Source organism: Herpailurus yagouaroundi, unplaced genomic scaffold (assembly GCF_014898765.1).
Source record: "Herpailurus yagouaroundi ecotype Mexico unplaced genomic scaffold, PumYag 28, whole genome shotgun sequence".
NCBI classification, from domain to species: domain Eukaryota; kingdom Metazoa; phylum Chordata; class Mammalia; order Carnivora; family Felidae; genus Herpailurus; species Herpailurus yagouaroundi.
The window spans coordinates 143,794,482-143,803,549 of NW_024412376.1; the positions used below are offsets into that span (position 1 = coordinate 143,794,482).

General features: G+C 35.4%; 1 pseudogene; it reads right to left on the bottom strand.

Annotated features, from left to right (window-relative positions):
- The window catches only part of LOC121042013 (tigger transposable element-derived protein 1-like), a 22,724-nt pseudogene extending 22,044 nt beyond the window's left edge, over nucleotides 1-680 (bottom strand).
- Between the last annotated feature and the right edge of the window lie 8,388 nt (nucleotides 681-9,068).

Below are 9,068 nucleotides of genomic sequence, written 5' to 3' on the forward strand. Positions count from 1 at the left end.
AAAAAAAAAAAAAATATATATATATATATATATATATATATATATATATATATATATGACAAAGGTGGGGACGAAGATGGTGGGGTAGAAAGATTCTGAACTCACCTTCCAAGGATACACCAAAATCTACAATTGCATATACAACAACTATCTTTGCGAACAAACTGAAGACTAGCAGAACAGGTATTATACAACAAAGGATATAATGAAAAGCAACATTAAGATGGGAGCATACACATGGTCTAATCTGGATTTATACCTTCGTGGTGGCAAATTCACAAACAGGTGGGGTATCACAACTGAAGAGTCCCTTCCCGAGGAACATGGGGTGTGAGCCCCCTATTGGGCATTCCTATCCTGGGGACCTACACTGGAAAGATGAGCACCCATACCATTTGGATTTCAAAACCGGTGAAATTTATGCCAGGAGAGCCATAAGGCAAGAGGCACTGAGTCTCTGTTCTTAAGGGGCACGTGCACAAACGCGCTCCATGTCTCAGCATAAAGGCAGCCATTTGCAAAGCACCTGGGTTACACATGAAAGAGATCTGTTGACCAATTTTAGGGTATGTCAAGGGCAGGATTCTGTTGCAACGTTCTCCAGGGATGCAAGTGCCGGCAGGCACCATTTTATGTTCACTTAGTTTCCCCATAGCTGCCCTGGAACTAGTGGATACCATTGCTGGCCCTCTCCACCTACTGTGGTAGAAACACGTGGCCAGCGCTGGTGCTTCTTTGTGAATTCCACATTACCAACCTACCTGGCCTGACCTAGAACCTCTTCTAAGTACCCATATGCTCCCCCATGTTCAGTGGCAGTCCTTGGCCAACCCCAGTGCCCCCACCAAGGGTTCCCACACCAGATGCCAGCCCCTTATACTGGAGTGCCAGCAACAGTTAACAGCCAGGTCTCAGTCAGCCACACTAAGGGCAACTCTAAATACCAAGCATCCATAGTGGTTGTGGCCTGGCTTTTACATATAACTATCCTTGGGGGCAGCCCCATACCAGTGAGTCTATGCCAGTTGTGATCCAGCCACAACAGGAGGGTATAGATAGCCTACCCAGGGATACCCCTGGGGAACCTAGGTGATGAGGGGTTACTGGAACCCACAGGACACTTTCTGCTTAAAGCCACTCCTTCAAGAAAGGGAGATGTAACTGACCTATTACATAGCAACAGATAATTAGCAAAATGAAGAGATAAGGGAATATGTTTCAATCAAAAGAACAAGAGAAATTCTCAGAGAAATAACTGAACAAAATGGAGCTAAGCAATCCACCAAATAAAGAGTTCAAAGTAATGGCCATAAAGGTGCTCACAAAACTCAGAAGAATGGAGATGCGCAAGAACTTCAAAGAGATATAAAAGATATATAATTAAAAAAAGAACTACTCAGACCTGAAGAACGCATTAACTAAAGTAAAAATGGGCTAAAAGGAAACGATAGCAGAGTACACACAGCAGGACAAATCAGTGATCTGGAAGACTGTAGAGAAAGTCACACGGCCAAAACAGCAAGAAGAAAAAAATAAATAAATTGAGGATCATTTAAGGGACCTCTGAGACAAGATCAAGCATACTAACATTTGCATTATATGGGTCCCAGAAGGCAAAGACAGACAGAAAGGGATAGAAAATAGCAAAACTTTTCTAACTTGGTGAGGAAAGCAAACAACCAAGTCTAGAGACAGAGAATCTCAAGTAGGGAAAACCTAGAGAGACCCACACAAGGAAACATTATAATCAAAGCGTCAATATTTAAAGATACAGAGTGAATCTTCTTAAAAAATAAATAAAAAAAATTAAAAAACCCTCCAGTATAATTAACATATGGTGTTAAATTAGTTTCAGGTGTCTAATATAGTGACTTGACAATTCTGTATATTACTCAGCGCTCAAGTTAAGTGTTCTCTTAATTTCCTTCACTTATTTCACCCATCCCCCCACCAATCTCCCCTCTGGTAGCCATCTGTTTGTTCTTTGTAGATAAGAGTCTATATTTTTGTTTGTCTCCTTTTCCCTTTGTTCACTTGTTTTGTTACTTAAATTCCACACATGAGTGAAGTCAGATGGTATTTGTCTTTCTCTGACTTATTTCACTTAGGATTAAATTGTCTAGATCCATCCATGTTGTTGCAAATGACAAGACTTCATTCTTTTTGTGGTTGAATGCTATTCCCTATATCATATGACATAGTGTATATATATAGTTTCCATAATTTGGCTATTGTTAGCAATGTGGGCGAATATATCCTTGCATTAGTGTTTTCCTATTCTTTGGGTAAAGATCAAATAGTGAAATTACAGGATTGTATGGTAGTTCTATTTTTATTTTTTTGAGGAAGCTTCATACTGTTTTCCAGTGGCTGTACCAGTTTGTATTCCCAACCACAGTACATAAGGGTTTTTTTTTCTCTCTACATCCTCATCAACACTTATTTCTTGTGTTTTTGATTTTAGCCATTCTGACATGTGTGGGATGATACAGCTCATTATGGATTTGATTTGCATTTCCTTGATGATGAATGGTGTTGAGAATCTTTCCACATGTCTCCTGGCAATCTGGATGTCTTCTGTGGAGAAATGTATGTTCATATCTTGTGCCCATCTTAATAGGATTATTTGTTTGGGGGGCATTGAGTTGTAGAAGTTCTCTACGTATTTTGGAAACTAACCCTTTATCAGATATGTCATTTGTAAATATCTTCTCACATTCAGTAGGTTGTCTGTTAGTTTTGTTGATAGTTTCCTTTGCTGTGCAGCAGGGTTTTTTTTATTGTGATGTTGTCCCAATTGTTTTTACTTTTGCTTCCCTTGCTTCAGGAGACATATCTAGAAAAATGTTATGGCCGATGTCAGAGAAATGTTACTGCCTGTGTTCTTTTCTAGGATTTTTATGATTTCAGGTATCACATTTAGTTATTTAATCCATTTTGAATTTATTTTTGTGTATGATGTAAGAAAGTGGTCTAGTTTAATTTTTTTGCGTGTAGCTGTCCAGTTTTCCCAACATCATTTGTTGAAGACATTTTTTCCCACTGTATATTCTTGCCTTCTTTGTTGAAGATTAATTGAGCGTATAAGTGTGGGTTTATTTCTGGAATTTCTATTTTGTTCCATTGATCTATGTGTCCACTTCTGTGTCAGTACCATACTGTTCTTATTATTACAGCATTGTATTATAACTTGGACTCTGGAATTGCAATACCTCCAGTTTTCTTTTTCTTCTTCAAGATTTCTTTGTCTATTTGAGGTCTTTTGTGGTTTCATACAAACATTAGGATTGCTTATTCTAGTTCTGTGAAAAATGCTGTTGGTGTTTTGATAGGGATTTCATAAAATGTATAGGTTGCTTTGGGTAAGAGGGATATTTTAACATCATTTGGTCTTTCAACTCATGAGTGTGAAATCTTTCCATTTATATCATCTTCTATTTCTTTCATCAATGTTTTATAGTTTTCAGAGTACAGGTCTTACACCTCTTTGGTTAAATTTATTTTTAGGAAGTTTATTATTTTTGGTACAATTATAAATGGGTTTGCTTTCTTAATTTTTTTCTGCTACTTCTTTATTAGTGTACAGAAATACAACAGATTTCTCTATATTGATTTTGTATCCTGTAACATTATTGAGTTCATATAATAGTTCTAAAAGTTTTTTGGTGGAATCTTTGGGGTTTAGTATATATAGTATCATATCATCTTCAAAGAGTGGCAGTTTTAAGTCTTCCTTACCAATTTGGATGCCTTTTGGTTTTGTTGTCTGATTGCTGTGTTTAGAACTTTCAATACTATGTTGAATAAAAGTGGTGAGAGTGAATATCTTTGTCTTCTTCCTGACCTTAGGGAAAAAACTCTCAATTTTTCCCCCATTGAGAACTATGTTATAGCTGTGAGTTTTTCATATGTGGCCTTTATTCTGTTGAGGTATGTTCCCTCTAAACCTGTTTTCTTGTGCGCCTGGGTGGCTCAGTCGGTTGAGCCTCCGACTTTGGCTCAGGTCATGATCTCATCATTGGTGAGTTCAAGCCCCACGTTGGGCTCTGTGCTGACACCTCAGAGAGTGGAGCCAGCTTCAGATTCTCTCTCCCTCTCTCTGTCTCTGCTCCTCCCCTGCTCATATTCTGTCTGTCTCTCTCTCTCAAAAAAAATAAATAAATAAAAATAAACCTACTTTGTTGAGTTTTTTTTTCTTATTGTGAATGCATATGGTACTTTGTCAAATACTTTTTTTCTGACAATATTGAATTGATCACATAGTTTTGCTTCTATATTACATCCAAAAGAGAGGATAAAATTTCAAAAACTCAAAATCTCACAAGAATGTGATTATTCAATAGCTAGTAAAAACTTAACTATAAAAGAGCAATGATAATTAGCTTATTTTTGATAAGATAAGAGATATGGAATATGGTTGATTTTAAAGAGGAACAACATAAACAAATTGTGGTTTCTGAAGAAGATAGGGACTAAAGAGGACATGATGGTTTGGTCATATTGGAATGAAAATGTGTTTCTCAATTAAAAAAATTAAATTATAGTTGGTTAATAACTACAGAGTTCTCAAGAGAAAAGCACTCAGGAACTGTATACAAGGCTAAACTTACTTCAGTTTTAAGGCAACAAACAATTCTTAGTTATGCTAGAACTTCAGGAATAGCACATATTTGAGGTCCTTAGCAAAATACAGCAAATATTCAGTCAAAAAATTATAGAAAGCAGGGATGGAGAAACAAGATGTGGACTTTTGCATCTCTTTTAAAAATCAGCATACTTACTAAACTATTTCAAAATGTTTATAAATTATAAATGCTATAAACCTTATCTTATAAAAATAATTCAATTAAACAATGGGAGATAAGGAGTGGGAGTTGTCAGGAACTCTCAACATGGTAGCTTCCTCATGGTTTACAGAGTCGAGTCAATAAAGTGTTAGGAATTTCTTTTTTTTTTTTTTTTAATGTTTTCATTTATTTTTGAGACAGAGAGTGAGCAGGGGAGGGGCAGAGAGAGGGGGACACACAATCTGAAGCAGGCTCCAGGCTCTGAGCTGTCAGCACAGAGCCTGACGCAAGGCTCGAACTCACAGACTGTGAGATCATGACCTGAGCTGAAGTTGGACGCTTAACTGACTGAGCCACACAGGTACCCCAAGTGTTATGAATTATTAAATTATTATAAATTATCAAATTATTAAAATATATCTACCCTTAAAATTATTCATAACATTTTTTAAGTTCAGTATCATTTTCCAAGCCTATACAATTTATAAAAATATTATCTGAGTTTCAGTAATTTCTTTCATTTCTGTTTCAAAACTTAAAAGAAATTAAATTTAATACCTAAGAAATTAAAATAGTGTTGAAAGATTTTCAATCTATCCATTGAAGTTGGAGCTAAACTATCTGTTTTAAAACTAATTTATTTAAATTCAAGCCTGTTAGTTAACATACAGCATAATATTGGGTTTCAGGAGTAGAACATAGTCATTCATCACTTACATATAACACCCAGGGCTCATCCCAAAAAATGCCCTCCTTAATGTCCATCACCTTTTTAGCCCATCCCCCCACCCACCTTCCTTCCAGCAATTCTCAGTTTGTCCTCTGTATTTAAGAGTCTCTTATGGTTTGCCTCCCTTAAAACAATCAAGTAAGATTCCAGCTGAAAATAACAGAAAACCTGACTTCTGATATTATAAACATATGTTTATTTCTCTATCATAATAAAATGTTGGGAGGTAGGAAGCTGATGGACCCATGGCTAAATGATGTCATCACCAAAGTCTATGCACATATTTTCTCACTATGCTTGTGACAACAGCATGTTTGTGTATACCAAGCAAGAAGGGGAAAAATGAACAAGGGGGGGGGGGTGTCATCAGATGTGTACTTGCATTTCATAGGCCACCCCTGACTCGAGAGTCTGCACAGGTGACTCATAGATTTCCCAATATAATTTACAGTAGGTACAAATAAAACATATTGAGTGATTTGAATTATGTTTCTATTATATGTTTTTTTTTCATTTATTCATAGATGAATTTCAGAAGTCAAGTGCAATAGATTTTTACCGTGGATAATATACAGGGGATTTTTTTTTTTATTTTAAAATTTAAAAATGAGAAACAGGTATTACCGAAGGCACATTTCTGTCTACCCATATAGCTAAAATCAATTAAAACATTTATTAAATACATAACATCATTTTACATAAAGTCACATAGTTTAACACAAGTCATAAGACATATGAAATATTAAATGTATAGTGACAAGGACAGATATACCAAACATATTGTCATGTAATAATTTTTTTAAAAAATACTTGAGAAATTGTTTTTTTTTAATTTCAGATACCATGTTCAAAATCATTTCCCCTGAGAATTTGTAAAAATTTCCGTAGCAGCATTCTTAGCCTCTAAGAAGAAATGACACAACATCAGTTTTGAGGCTCCAGAAATATCATCCATTACACTTCCATTTTGCAAACTTTTCTCAGCATGTCCCTCTACAACACCTCTTGCTAGTCATATATTGTCTTGGCTGAGTGGCATTTATAATATTTTCACAACAAGAAATTGTTTTTGATGGTCATTTTTCAATCACGCTCTTACACTCAGTATTGCTATCCGTGTCGTGTGGCTCAAACAATTACTGACTGACCATTTGCAGGTGGCAGGTCAAACACTGTCACATTCCATAGTATAGCCTTTAGTTATTATAGCAGCATTGTTTTAGAGAAGAAAAGGCTTTTTCTTTAAAGCATGGCTACTCTTCCTTCCATTTTTGACTTTTGAGTAAATTATGTCTACTATGATTAAATCTGTTGAGAAATTCTATTGGATTTTGCAGCCATATATATATTAAAAAAATAATGCAAGGGGGTGAAGGAAAGAGAAGACAAAAGAAACAAACCACAGAGTCTCTTAATGATAGAGAACAGAGTTGATGGAGAGAGGTGAAGGGGAGATGGGCATTAAGGAGGGCACTTGTGATGAGCACTAGGTGTTATATTCTCCTGAATATAATTGAATTTTCCTGAAACCAATACTACACTGTGTGTTAACTTCTATTTAAATTTTAAAAAATAACCAAATGAAATTGGCACAATCACAGTTTTTGAATATTAAATAAGTGCATTTGCTTAAATTATTAAAATATAACTTGAATATTTGAGATGATTGGGAACATACAGAGCTGGAGATCAATGAGTGAATAGAATACAGAGACAAGGAACTCAGTAAAAATGGGCAAACAATTGAAAATATGAGCAAATTTAAGAAATCCAGATGCTCTAAAATTCTTAATTGAAATAGCAAAAGGAAATGGAAAGGAAAAGAAATAATAGCATAAAATTCCTGAAAGTTAAAGACACTATGTCCAGATAGAAATCCCCACCTCCTGGGAGCAGAAGATACATGTAAAAAGATTCACAACTATTATACACACCACACACACACTTTAAAGGAAATATCAGAACTCACAGGAAAACAAAAATTCATAAAAAATTTACAAGTGTCAAGTTACTCCCAGAATGAAGAGTTTTACATAAGAATTAGACGGTTTTGCTTTTTTTGTTTTTCCTAATCAAAAGACAAGGGTGGTATTTTTAAAGATCAAAGGAAATTATCATGTACCTAGGTTTCCATACCGTGCCATACTACCAAGTAAATAAGAGGATAAAATTAGCCAACAGTGATCGTAAATAAATTTAGAAATGTTATAACCAGTAGGTCAGAACCAGTAATATTACTTAAGGACATGCTTCTGATAGTTGAAAGTTCTATTTTCACCCTCCTATGATCCGTACCTTTGGTGTCACTTTTTTTCTTGGTATATGTTATAAATCCCATAAAACGTTATTTTTGTTGTTTTAAGTGGTCAATGTTCTTTTACATGTATCCATGTATTGTTCTTAGTGCTTTTCATTCTTGCCTGATCATATTTTCTGTGTCTTCGCATATCCCATATATCTTAAGATTTCTGTGCAGGTTATTATGAATAAAAAATAAAATAAAATAAGAAACCAGACAATGGTTTCTTTTTACAAGAAAGAGTTCTTCTTTTCTTGTGACAGCCAGATTGTAGGTGTTTGTTAATATCATCAAATTCAATTAAGGGTTGAGCTAGGTTGCCATTTCAGAATAAACAACCTCTTGTTCATCAGTGTGCCAGGAGTGCAGTCTTCTGTGTGTCGAGTGAGAATCTGGTAGCTCTCTCTCTACCATCTTAGTCCCACAAATCCTTGGGGAAATCAGCTCTCCTCTTGAGATGTCTGTATTAACTTATCGCATTCCATATTTTTCAATAGCTGGCAAATGTTTTGAGGGGAAACTGGCCAAATTTTTGAGACCAGCTCTTACGCTCCATTAGAACTTTGACTCATAGGTATAATGAGTATGTGATTTATTTTAAATCACTTACAGCAATTAATACTCAAATGCTTCTAGCATTTAACTCAGAGCCCTAGCCTCCAGTGTAGCTCAGAATTCAGAACTCACAATATTCCAAGAGTAAACAGCTTTTTGTTTGGCTTCTTTAGTTTCCATACCATCACTCATGAACTCAACTTCATTCAACTACCAAAGTCTCTGCTGGTTTCTATTCCGTTATAGAATCTCCCTGGATGGATCCGGCCAAATGCCTAGACTCACTGTAAAATAAGGATCTGGATCCAAAAAAGAAATGGCTTTTACTCATAATAGAAAAGTTTATTCCTCTTTGGAATTTTAATTTACCATATTCTTCCTATTTCTATAATTATTCTGTGCCTTTTAAAAATAGGATCTTTCTAAATGTTGTAGAAGGAGCATGGATCTACAGTGATCCACTGTCTTACCCAGAAGCAGAAGTCTTCTTTTCAGTATGTGTTAATAATTATACTCCAGTTTATTTTAATGAAAAATAATTTTTTTTATTCAGGAGCTTTATTTTTTTAATATAATTTATTGTCAGATTGGCTTACATACAACACCCAGTGCTCATCCCAACAAATGCCCTCCTCAATGCCCATCAATCATTTTCCCTCCCCCCCATCTACCCTCAGTTTTTTCTCAGTTCAGGAGC